General features: G+C 36.3%; 1 protein-coding gene across 10 annotated transcripts in view; it reads right to left on the bottom strand.

Annotated features, from left to right (window-relative positions):
* The window catches only part of LOC106054094 (S-adenosylmethionine sensor upstream of mTORC1-like), a 94,098-nt gene that overhangs the window by 17,776 nt on the left and 63,528 nt on the right, over positions 1 to 12,794 (bottom strand). The window contains exon 9 of one of the 10 annotated variants that reach the window (XR_008777517.1): positions 219 to 396. The exons of 8 other annotated variants lie outside the window; for them this stretch is intronic. The gene's annotated coding sequence lies outside the window, so the exon portion shown is untranslated. The remainder of the gene's footprint in view (positions 1 to 218; positions 397 to 12,794) is intronic. One more of the 10 variants, XR_008777518.1, reaches the window with a different exon arrangement.

Raw genomic sequence — 12,794 nt, 5'->3', positions numbered from 1 at the left:
AAAGAGTGAATGTTGGACACGCTTCCGTTGTGTTAAAATTGGGAATGAGGTAGGTTGATTGCTCACAAAATTTAATTTTATAAATAATTAATTAATCATTTATCAAAGACGTCTCACTAGCAATGTAAATTGCAAACAATGTCATATATATACAAAATAGAGTCAATAGACAGTAATAACATTTTGATCGACAAATAAATGTATTCTATTTAACTTACATGATTATGTTGTGTAATGTCTTTCAAAAGATTATCAAAGAGTTTGCTGTGTGTAAGCAATGGGAAATATGGTTGTCAGTACCAATTGGTCATACTACAACTCTGCAAAGACATAATGCATCACACACCAAAGTGATCAATGTAGACCCTGGACAATTCAAAATGACAAGCGTCTTACCTAAAAAGTCAGAGGTTAGTAAATATAACTAGTTAGCATATGTTTAGTTCTAATAACTTTTTAACTTACTTATTTTAATAACGATACACATTTGTTTGTAGTAGAAGCCGAAAATTAAAACATTTTGTATTATGTAGCCTACAAACCATTTACTATTTATAATTTACAGGCTCCAAAACATGTTCGTGAAAAAGCACATCGTGCAGCTATGTACATGATTGCTAAGGACATCCAACCCTTCTCATGTCTGCATGGTGATGGCTTTTGTCACTTTGCTCAAGCAATGATTGACATTGGGTCAAAGTATGGATCGGTGTCATTGGACGATATCATATGTGATCGAACAACGCTGTCCAAGTCCCTCTTGCCAAGATTTTATAACGAATATGTCCAAAAGCTAAAAAAACGAACTTTCTTTGGTTGCACATGTCGCTATCACAACTGATCACTGGACCGATGCTATTCAAAAACATTCTTTTTAGGCTTTTACAGTCCATTACATTGACAATAATTATTGTCTTACAAACAAATGTATTGGATTATTTGAGTTTACTGAGTCCAAGACTGGCGTAGCAGTAAAAGCAAAGACAACTGAAATTCTTAAAAACATTTTTCCTGAGGCTTTAAAGGAAGACAACTTTGTATTTGTTACTGATAGTGGAAGCAATATGAAGTCCGCTTATCGTAGCAATGTTAGAATTAGTTGTGCAGGTCATAATCTGAACTTAGGTGTTGAAAAGGCTCTGAAATCACCTGGTGCTGATGTAGTTCACGATATGATTAAAACATCAAAACAATTGATGGGCTACTTTAAGCACAGTGGAAAAAATCAAGAACTAGAACACACTCTTAAACAGGATGTTCCTACTCGTTGGAATGGTCAGTTTTTTCTTCTGCAATCGTTGTCATGTCAGTTAAATCATGTCAAGTCCATTCTTGCTGATGCAAGGCAGTTTGACAAACTTGAGCAACTAAACAATGTAAATGAAAAATTGTTAAGTGACGTCGTTGAATTTTTGCATCCATTTCACAAGGCTACTGTGCAACTGTCTCATGACAATGTGCCAACATCCCCTGATGCTATTTCATCTTCGGTCAGTCTGTAAGAGCAATGGTTCAGACAGTGACAATATGCATGATTTGAAGGCAGCTTTTCTGTCCAGCTTGGATGAAAAGTATATTATTCACCCACTGCACCAACTTTCAACTATTATTGTGCCTTCCTATAAATACTTGACTTTTGTGAATGCAGAAGATCGTGAAATTGTTTATTCGGCGATGCGTACAATGGTCGACAAGTTTAAGTCTTCAACACACCAGGTGGAATCAAAGCACTCAGACGTGCATATATAGACAGTTTGGGAGAATGAGGCCATTCGGATCAACGGCCTCTTACCAAAAAGAGTAAAGTTGACCCTGAATCGTTTGATTTACTGGCAGACTTTAAGACAGCAGTGACTCCATTAGCTAATGCTGATAGTAATGACACGAGACATGAACTAGAAAAATACTTGGCACTGCCCGTGACTGACTGCAACACATTGGACTTTTGGAAAGAGAATGATTATGAACATAAGCTTCCAACGATGGCATCGATCGCTAAAAAGTTGTTGGCTATTCCTGTTACAAGTACTGCCAGTGAGAGAGTTTTTTTTTCAATTTGTGGAGTGACCATGAGTGATCGAAGGGCCAGGCTTAACCCAGAAACATTACAAATGCTGACATTTCTCAAGTACAACATGCAACCCTGATTGTTTAAGGGGCGACAGTCAAAATTCAAAATTCTTTACAGTTTGTTTAATTCACATTTTTTAAATTTTTAATAGATCTACTATTGAAATGTAATATGCAATGTCAAATTAGTGTAAAAAAATATTTTTTTTTTTGCTTTTGATGCTAAAAATAGTATCGAAAATAGTATGTTAAAGGTTTTAAAATATTTTTTCGTCAAAACTAGATATACTTGCTGGAATTCAATCAAACTTGGTAAATATGTTCTTGATAGCTTACTTTATAATGTGGAAGAAGGAAATTGAAATTAAGTAATAAATGAATTTTTTTTTGTTATTTTTTTTTTTAATTAAATACAAATAATTATTATTAATATTTTCCTGTCTTCCCCTATATCTTTTAATTTCAAATTTAAAGACATTCCTTCTCTGAGATTTGAGATCAATATGTCCTGAAGATGTGGTAAAAGTTTGAACCTATTCTGATTGGGTAGTTTTAGAGTCATCTTATTACATACATTAGCACACCGGCATATTCACACAATCGAGAAAACGCAAAAAGAAAAATTAAATACAAAATATTTATTTGTTACAACTGTTAAATGTGTCAATTAAGTATATAATTAAAAACATAAGCCCTTTGCTTACATGTAAAAACTAATAAAATAAGAAACTATCATCTGATTTTAAAAAATATTTAAATATCAAGTATTATTTTTTTAACTTTTATTTTTCAGTGGAATAATTAAAAAAGCTAAATTTGTTAGATGTAGCCTGTAGATATAAATGAGTGCTACACATTTTTTTAAAAATTCATAAATAAAGACATTTACTTTTAAAAAAGCGTCTTATTTTTTTTATCCTTCGACAGACCTGAATAAGTATGAATAAGTAGATCAGCCGCTCATAAAATGTCCAATATGAACAATATCCTCCAACTTTTTGCAGCTTACAATTATTCTACTATCCTAACAGCTTTCAAATATTTCTTTTCAATAAACTTTGAGCATTAAATGTTCTGCTGGTAATGAAATCCATTGACTTGATTCCCAAGGCTTCACAAAATAACTCCATGCAAGCGTAACACAAACCAATGTCCAAAAAAGATACCACCAAGTGTTAATTTCATCATGATAGAAATCTGGAAGTTTTTTGAAGTAACAGTGGTAGCATGTCACTTCCAGTACATATTGCTGAGCCAGTCTTATTATTTCATGGCTGTCGGTGCGTAGATTATGGCATTCTAGCACCAATGTGTATTAAGTGCACTATTTTTAAACGCACTTTCTTTTTGTTGCCTTACTTGTAAGTTTATGGAGTGGTTTTGCTATTATGCTGTTGTAACGTGTGTTTGAAATTCTTTTGTGTTCCCCTGTTTAGGGCGAGTATTTAAGGCATTACTGCATTTCGCAGATGTTTCGCTGCCTTAGTGTTTTGGAACTAGAACTTTCAATTTGTCTTTTCTTATGTCTCTACAGGGAGTTAGTTTTGGGATTATCAAGATTTACATTGGAGTTTATTATCGGCTGTGGGCCAGTGTTGAACGTGTGACGTTGTGTGATAGCAAAATGCAGAACTATTGTTTAATTATTATAACCACAATATTCGAATAATTTAGATTTAATGTCATTACTCCATCAGTTGTCATTATTACTTATATTCATGTCATTAAACAGCTACATTATTAACGGTGAGTCAATTATTTATTGTAAGCACGAAGGTGCCTGTTGAATGTCAGGAGCCCGGGCAAACGAGCTAAGGCTTTAACACAAACCTTGACAATGGCCCAATGTAATTTTATTACAAATTTCAATCCAATCTGGTCAATCAAGGACGATAGCAATTTGTAGTTTGAAGTGGCAATAGCTAATATGTTGCAAAGTATTTGTTTTATGTACAAATTCAAATGAAAGTGTTTTAACTAATAAATTGCATTAAACCTTATAACTTAATTTGACTATTACATAATTTCATAACATCGAACCGAGCCGAACCCGAACTTTAGACCTGACTGAACCGAACCGAACCCGAACTATACTCGTCATTGAACCGAACCGGAACTTAAAAAGTTGGGTTCGATTCCCATCTCTAATTAGGAGTTTCACGTCGTTCCACCCTCTTAACCCGAGGTGAAGATATAACAGGCAATGTCAACCGAGACTGTGACATATAGGCAGTTGATATTAAATAAATAAGAAAGTGTTGAAGACATGTTACTGAGACGATACGAAACTTGCATGCAAAAGTTCATTTGAGTTTTTCCCAGCTAACCGTGAGAAACTTTTATTTTTAACCTTAAAATTATTTTCTTGTCCACCCATAACTAATTTCTTTAAGGATTTATCTCCCCCTTCTCGCGAGACGTAGCGCGATTTAAAACATAAACTACCCTCACTAGGGCTAAGTTTTAATTATTGGCCCTGGACGGGTGACCAACAAGACAAAAGACTATGCACCCGGGCTACCTACAGCTGCTTAATAATTTCACCCCCCACACACACACACACAGGATACGCACCGCTCTAAGAATAGCGTTGCACTCGGGCTGGACAGATACATATTTGCTACTACTACTACTCTCACGGTATAGGCCATAAGTCGGACATGACGCCTGACATGTCCAGTACATAGATACATGTGAGAAAATCATCTAGCTTTCTTCCCCACCCGTTAAACGAAAAGTCCAATCTAAATATAGAGAGAGACCAAAGCATTCTAAGTTAGGCCGGCTAGAATTCATAGTCTCCTCTGTTAGGAAGTTTATTTTGTGAGGTTTCATTAGGGACAAACGGCCTAGTTTCTACACACGATTGCTGTACCTGCTTGCTGTTGCTATAACTACCAGATCTCCACTTAAAGCTGTAACCTAAGCCGACCACCCCAGACCCCCCCCCCCAATTACATACCTGTTAGCAAGAAGGCATTGCCTACTGTCCTTGGACTTAAAATATTGCCCAGTATCATCTGCCCAGTACCTGGCCCAAACTGTTCACTGCCCAATAGCTATTGCCTAATGCCGACTGATTAGAGCAACCTTCGCTGCAGAAGATAAACTGGTGTGAGTTAGCACGGCTCTCTACGAACTAGAGACCACAGCTGAGAGATCGTTCCTACTACAAACTTAGTCTGCAGCACCAACCCTCTCTACTGCTAAACAGGCAGCGGCCTCACCCTAGAGCCAGCTTGCCTACAGCATAGAGAATATCCCGAGCAGACGTCCTAAGACAGAGCCAGAAGACGACCCACGGGCTAGCAGCTAAGAATATAAGTAGTCAGACATAGGAACTCTCTTCCATTCACGCCTAAAGTAGCAATCCATGATGAGCAATTATGTTAGCTATTAACATCTTCATTTCACCTCTTGATTATAGTATTGTATCATTTATCAATTGTAAACTTTAAATCATTAAATCACTTTATTTCATGCATTTAATTCACCGGTCTGTTCTTACTGTTAGTTGCGGTGTGCCTGTTAAAAATCTTGTATATGAGAGCGGGATAAATTAATAAAATTTCCCCTAGACTTAAATAAACAAGCCAAATATTAACTAATTAAACATCTCGTCACAGTTACTAGTGATAAAAGGATTCAAGACTGCTGGTGAGACAAAGTCATTGAGTAAAGAAGAAAGTTGTGTGTATGTAGCAGGAGCCGCTGAAGCTAAATGTCACAGTTCTAGATGTGAAAAGAAAGTTGTAATTCGTTTTAAATGCGGGCAAAAATGTCATACGTCAACAGAATGTTATGCAGATGGAACAAAGCCAAAGCAAGTGACCTACAATAATGATAGACTCAGACATGTGTCGGGTACAAGAAATGTGTCGTATGGTGGATACCAGAAACAGTTTGATAACAGAGAAAGAAGAATAAATGAAAGACACTGTAGAGGAATTTTCAATGATGCAGGTTATGGGTGTTATGGCGGAGGTAGCAATACAAGGCAAACATATGTAAGGAATTTTTTTTGGGGTCTTGATGGTCCCGCATTCCATTAACTGGAACCCCTGTGGCAAGGAAGAAAGTGTCGGAAATGGATTTTTATGCATATAGAATCATGCAGCAGGTAGGCGAACTCAACTACATTTTAATGTTTCAACACCTTCTTTCCTCAATACATTGTAAAAAACAAATATGGACCAAGATTGAATGCTGTTGAAGCTAATGAAATGGTGGTACATAAGAGGCAAAGAAAAACATTAAAAAAACACAGACAAATGGACGGAGCTCTTCACGTATTCACTGTTTTATACAAAAGACGCGTTTGATCTGTTTTGATGCTACATTCTACAACAACCTTATTCTAGTCTTACGAGACTTAAAATGGCACAATATTGCTGTAACCCAGCCAAATAACCTCAACGAAAGGATTATAAAATAGAACGTTTAATCATCAATAAGCAACTAGATCTAGAGCCAAACTAATCACATCGCAAGCGTTCTTGTTTACATCTCTCCTCTGTTTTCTCCATCGTGTCCTATGGTGCACAAAACATCGCGCCATATGGCAATGCGCTGAGTCATAACAATATTTATCGCTTAACGCAAAGGACAAACATTGTCTACATGAAAAAGATGAAATCTATCTTGATATCCAGGAAACTGCATACAATGCTCTACATTTTGGGGCTCGATTGTTTCAACAGTATCATCTAGAAGATACATTTACTCGAGCTGAACGCGACCGCATCCAATGGACGAAGTCCTAAAAAAAAAAAAAAGATTTTGTCTAAACAAACACTTAGAGTGTCAAATTAAAAAAAGAAAAGATTCGGTCGTTGATGAAACCATTATTTTACCGTCTTCATTTCCAGGCTAAACAAGAGACTACGCTGAACAGTTTTAACACGCCATGGCTATGGTTCTACATTCGGTTTACCAGACTTCTTTTACTACAAAGACATGTAATCCAGAATGGCATGAAATCAAAGAAGCATCTCGCATTGTTACTAAGGAAGGTTTTGTTTATTTAGTAGCAAACTCAAGATCGCCCTGAACTCGTTTCAAGAGTAGCGAAGCTTAAGCACAAAAATATAATTGAGGAATTACATAAGAAACAGATATTAGAAAAACATATTAGTCTTTGTCTAAAGCGTCGTTTTAATGAGTTCCCAAGACAAAATGCATTATCCTGAAGAATTTGACGATTTCATATCTACAGATATTTCAGACAACACAGATCATGAGCTGAGAGAAATGGTTCTCAAATAGACGGTCAATAATCCTTGTGGTGAGTATAATCTCAACGCACCATGCATGATAAACAAAAATGGAAACATTCAATGGCGCTTTGATTTCCCATAACCCTTTTCAAGAAACAACCTTCCTAGTAGACGACGAGAAACCGAAATTATGACGTCGCTACGATTCCAGACTGGACAATCAGAGCCCTGAATTTTCACAAGAGCTAGTTGTCTACCGCCAAGACAAGTCTGGTAGAAAAATAACCCAGAGACAACCGCCACGTTGCTCCTTACAATGCCTACGTAACGTTAAATTCGTTGCAAGTATACTTGCAGTAAAATATCAATACAAGTACATTTAAAAAGGTCATGACTGTCGGTGTGTATGTTATGGTATTCTAGCACCAATGTTTGTTAGGTGCACAATTACTGAACGCACATTCTTTGTTGCCTTGCTTTTAAGCTTATGGAGGGTTTTTGTTCGTATGCTGGTGGAACGCTTCTTTCGCTTATGTACCCGTGTTGAGGGGAGTTTTATGGGATTAGGAAGTCTACACTAGAGACGAGTCGACAGTGCGTTGTGTTGTGCTTTTGCGTACTAATGTGTTGCGTTGTGGGACAGCAAGGTGCAGAATGATCAGTTAATTAATATAACAATTATATTATAACATTTGTTAACTTCAAGGAAATTACTTCCTCACTTTGTCATTATAAATTGCATTCATCCCATTAAAAACTTATATTGTTAATATGTAGTCGATTGTTTATTGTAAGCACGAAGGTGCCTGTTGAATGTCAGAGGCCTGGGCGAACGAGCTGACAATGACTGCGCTTACATCTAAATTGGGGGGGGGGGGGGAGGACAATGCATCACACCCCTGGACGCATGCTGACATTTATATGGAAAGGAAATTGAATAGATTTAAAAGAAGAGCCATGTCTAGATATTGTTACGTATTTCTGAATCTTCTGGCTAAATGTACTAGTAGGCACACACATAAAAACACTGCAAAGAACTTGACGAATCAGCTTTCAGCTTCATATAACTTTATTGACTATTAACTCTAACAATTCGTCACTGCAACATGTAGCGTAGAAGACTGTACAATATCTGTCAGTTTACAGTTAGCTATACTTCGTTGCAATTCATCTCTTCACTTCGTTGCAATTAATCTCTTGTCAACTTGCCTCGAGCCGTATTCCACAGAACAGACCACCGACACACTTCCCAGTGTCGCTCCAGGTCTCTCAAAGCTGTATAGACTTCGCTGTATAAACTTTAACGACAGTAGTCCACTCCAGTTAACTCTACCCTAGTTAACTTGCATCGAGTCGTACACATCTCTCTTCCACAGTCTCTCACTGTAGACAACAGTAACGACGACTCTACCTACGACTCACTTTCACATTAACTCTCTGGCGTATATAGAGTCCCTAATCGCTCCTCCAAAGTTGCACAAACACTGCTAGTATCTTCTGGAATTACACGTGAGGAAACGTCACATCCTGTCTTTGTTTATACATGAAGATTCCAGAGACCACCCCCTGCAGTGTCATCTAGCCGGGGTCACACGTAGTGACCTCTATCTGTCACTGGACACTGCTAGTACCTTCTGGAACAACACGTAAGGACACGTCACATCCTGTCTTTGTTTATACATGTACATTCCAGAGAACACTCGCTGCTGTGTTATCTCGCCGGGGTCACATTTTAACCTCTTCCTGTCACTAGTCATTTGTAACACTATTTATCTTCTGGTAACTACAGAACGCCAGACATTGCGAATGTGCAAGAAGATTCGGAGAATACCGTCATTAAAGGCTAAAGATTTTGGAAGATTATTTCAAAACGAATTCGATCTAGAAGTAAAACGAAGCAAACCGTCTTTAGGGAAAGGAAGAAAAGTTATTTGCCACATTTATTGGCAAATGTCCGAGCATTTTCAATGGATCGGACAACAGAGTGAATAAGTTGACAGACTTCGCCAAATCAATGATACTGGTCGTTAATGTTGTTGCTCAGCAAGGACTCTATTACCTAAGGATACTTCAGTATTACGTCAATGATGCTACCAGTTTTAACGAGCTTCTTAATGTTAATACTATCAGACATGCAACATTCAAGCAAGAAGCCTGGATTAAGGGCTTGCCTACGATTATCAACAATGGAGAGATGGTCTTCAGAAATATTCAAGTTCAAAGACACCTGGAGCAATAAGAACACTATTCATTAACTTTGGATTGCACAGAGAAATGATCCATCCGAGAAAACGTTTAAAAGCCTTCAAGTATTAAAATTATTATAGGCCTATATTGTGTGTGTGTACATTATGATGTATTGTAATACAGTACAAGCTGTTAAAAGCAATATTGCTTTAAAAAATCTATGCCTGTTCCTTTTAGGTGCCATGATGAACATGTGTCTCAATTTCGCTCCCCAAATATCTGGTCACCTTAAGTATGCATATCTGTTATTTGTCAATTTTGTTTACCGGTATATTGCATTGGCATTTTAGAACGGTACAAATATATTATTAGTTGTATAATTTTAGCACGGTCTACGTTACAGTAGAACCTCATTTATTGGTGTTATTTATAATCAATAATTTTTTAAGATAAAACTGGTACTAATTGTTTAATATTAGATCCAAGTTAAAAGACGAAAACTTAGACTACAGTTTAACAAAGTTTCACTGGCGTTACCTTGATAGCTCATGGGCGGCAGACTTTCAAATCCACCTGAAACAAAATCTAAATATTATAATCTTAACTTGTCTCGAAGTACCAAAGAAGTGCACAAAGCATGAATGCCAGAGGGCTCTAATTGCTGCCATTCAATGTGCGGATTCAAGTTTTTACCCAGATACTGCCACAATATGTTTTCATCATTATCAAAAGAGCTATTTGGGTCCAGTTGCCAATAGCCGAATGAACAACATTTAAAAAGTTTTCAATTAAATTATTACTATTTTTAAAGACATGTAGGTGTATTTTAATTGTAAAAATCCATACGCCATTTTTTCCATTTAAACTATTAACACATTATTGTTATGTTGATTTTAATATAACTATAACATCTTTATCAACAATGTGTGTATGGCGTGCCTCTCCTTCTCTCTGGTTTCATACGTTTATTATCTAGGCAAATGAAGCATTTAAACGGAAACATTTTAAAATGCTCAAAGTACTGCTAGAGTAGTGATTTTCTCGGTAACTAAAAATGGTCCTAGCCACTGAATAAAAAACTTTTTATCTGGTAATAATAATCTCCTCACTAATCACTTTATCTCCTGGTTGTAATTTTCTCAATGTTCTGCTTTCGTTGACTCGTCTTTGGGTAGCTATGTTTGCTTTTATTGTTTTTTGTTTAGCTTTTAGATATGCTTGTATGACAATATTTCGTGTGTCTATGACATGCTGTTTTTGTTGCTGTTGCATTCTGTCTTGGTGCCATTAATGATCCTTTTAGTGCTGCCATAGGTCCTGTCAGATTTGCGCCGTAGAGCATTTCAAATGGAGAAAAACCTGTAGTTTCTTGCTGGGTTGTCAATGGCTCTTTTTGATACGACATGTTTCAAAGTACTATTCATACTTTCGATCTGATCGTGATATGGAGTTGTAAATTTAATCTTTATTTTATACATGTCCATGAATGCTTTCGTAAATTCTGCTGTAAATTGGCTCACTCGGTCGCTTAGTATAACCTCTGGTAGTCCGGTTCTGGCGAAAATTTTTGACAAAACTCTGGTAATGTCGATAGCTGTTATGTTGACTAATGGTATTGCTTCTGGCCATCTTGTACATGTATCAACCAAAGTAAGTATGTATTTATGATTTGATTTTTTTTTTTTGATTTTTTGATTTGAGGCACATCGGCACAATTTAGGCCATGTCGTGCCTGCAGTCCCTTAAGGACTACTCTCTCTCTCTAAACAACAAGGGCCAGATTCTATACAGTCATATAATTAAAATCAAGGTCTATTTATGATTTCTTGCTGATTCAATTGGTATGGGTCCAATAATGTTAATGGCGACTTTCTGGAATGGTTTGTTTGTGAGTTCAACAGTTTGAAGCGGTGATTGAGTGTGTCTACGCACTTCTTCACATCTTTCGTTATGCTTGGCAATAGAAATGTTGTAGAATTCTTTTCTTTGTTCTGGATACTGCCATATGTCCAGAAAACGGTTTGCTGTGTCTCGATTCAATTATTGTATTTCTGTATTTTTTTTTTTTTTGGTACGACAATTTGTTCAATGATTTCATTTTTGTTTTTGCTTCGTTTCATAAGGATTCCATTGCCGAGAAATGGTTCATTGTTTGATTTTGGATTTATATTGGTCTGTGCTTTCTGATATAGTTGTCACGAGTCGAGTCTGTGACCTATTTCGACCAGTTTCTAGAAGCTCGAGGTCAAGCTAGTGCTGTCCAGCGTAAACAAGTTAATTTTAGGTATCCAATCAAAGAAAGAGGTTAAGGAAAAAAAATAGCACACGTCAGCTTCTAGAAGGTCAAAGTTACTAAATTAATTATCGGAGAAGTTTCCATGATTCTGGAATGTACGATTAAGAAAGGTATAAATTAAGGGAAAGTCAGTTAGACGGGGTCCTCGCTTAGTTATCGCTTAAGTCTTCTCTTAGTAAAGGTTTATTCAAGTTTTGTGATATTAGCTGGTCCATTTAATTAAAGTTTTAATAGTTGAAGTAATATTATCTGAAGTTATATTACTTGAAGTTGAAGTTATACTAAATGAAGTTTCATGTTTCTTTAAGTTTTATTTAAGAAGTATCAAGTCAAGTTGTTATTGAATTGAGAAGTCATTTTATGTGAAAGTTGAAGAAGTATTATTAAAGAAGTTTTAAAAAAATACAGAGAGATGTTTATTTCTTCATTTCATTGAATTATCAAGTTTGATAGGATAATCCCCGGCAAGTGTGAGCGTCACATTTATGGCACCTCCGACAAAGAAAGTCATCGAAGAGTAAAGGCATCACATGTATTGGCACCTCCTGACGAAAAAAGGCATCTATAAATAAAGGCACCGACGAAGACAAGCATCACATACTGCATTTTCAAAGAATACAGTCGTCACATTCTAGCAAGTTCTACGAATTGTTTTTTTTAAAAAGCCTATAACGAATAATTCATAGCCTCTCGACAAAGCCTTAAATAAAGTATTACAAGAAAAGCCTCTTTCAGAAAATTTCAACAAGACGTGCAATCATTTAAACGAAAAGTATTTTACTGCCATTTCATGATAAAGCATTCTATGTTGACACTTCCAGCCAACAGGTCACATAATATTTGACAGAGAGAACGTCCTGCGGGAAAAATCATCTGTTTTAAGGTCAGTACCTTACATTTGTAATATACTAAGCTGTGAAAGCTATATTAACTAAGATGTGAAAACTTATTTACTAAGCTGTGAAAGCTATATCTACTAAGCTGTGAAGGTAACGTTACTAAAGCTAGTTGTACACTAGTTTGTT

The sequence above is a fragment of the Biomphalaria glabrata genome, chromosome 4, assembly GCF_947242115.1.
Source record: "Biomphalaria glabrata chromosome 4, xgBioGlab47.1, whole genome shotgun sequence".
NCBI lineage: Eukaryota > Metazoa > Mollusca > Gastropoda > Planorbidae > Biomphalaria > Biomphalaria glabrata.
This window is presented reverse-complemented; position numbering and strand designations above follow the sequence as displayed.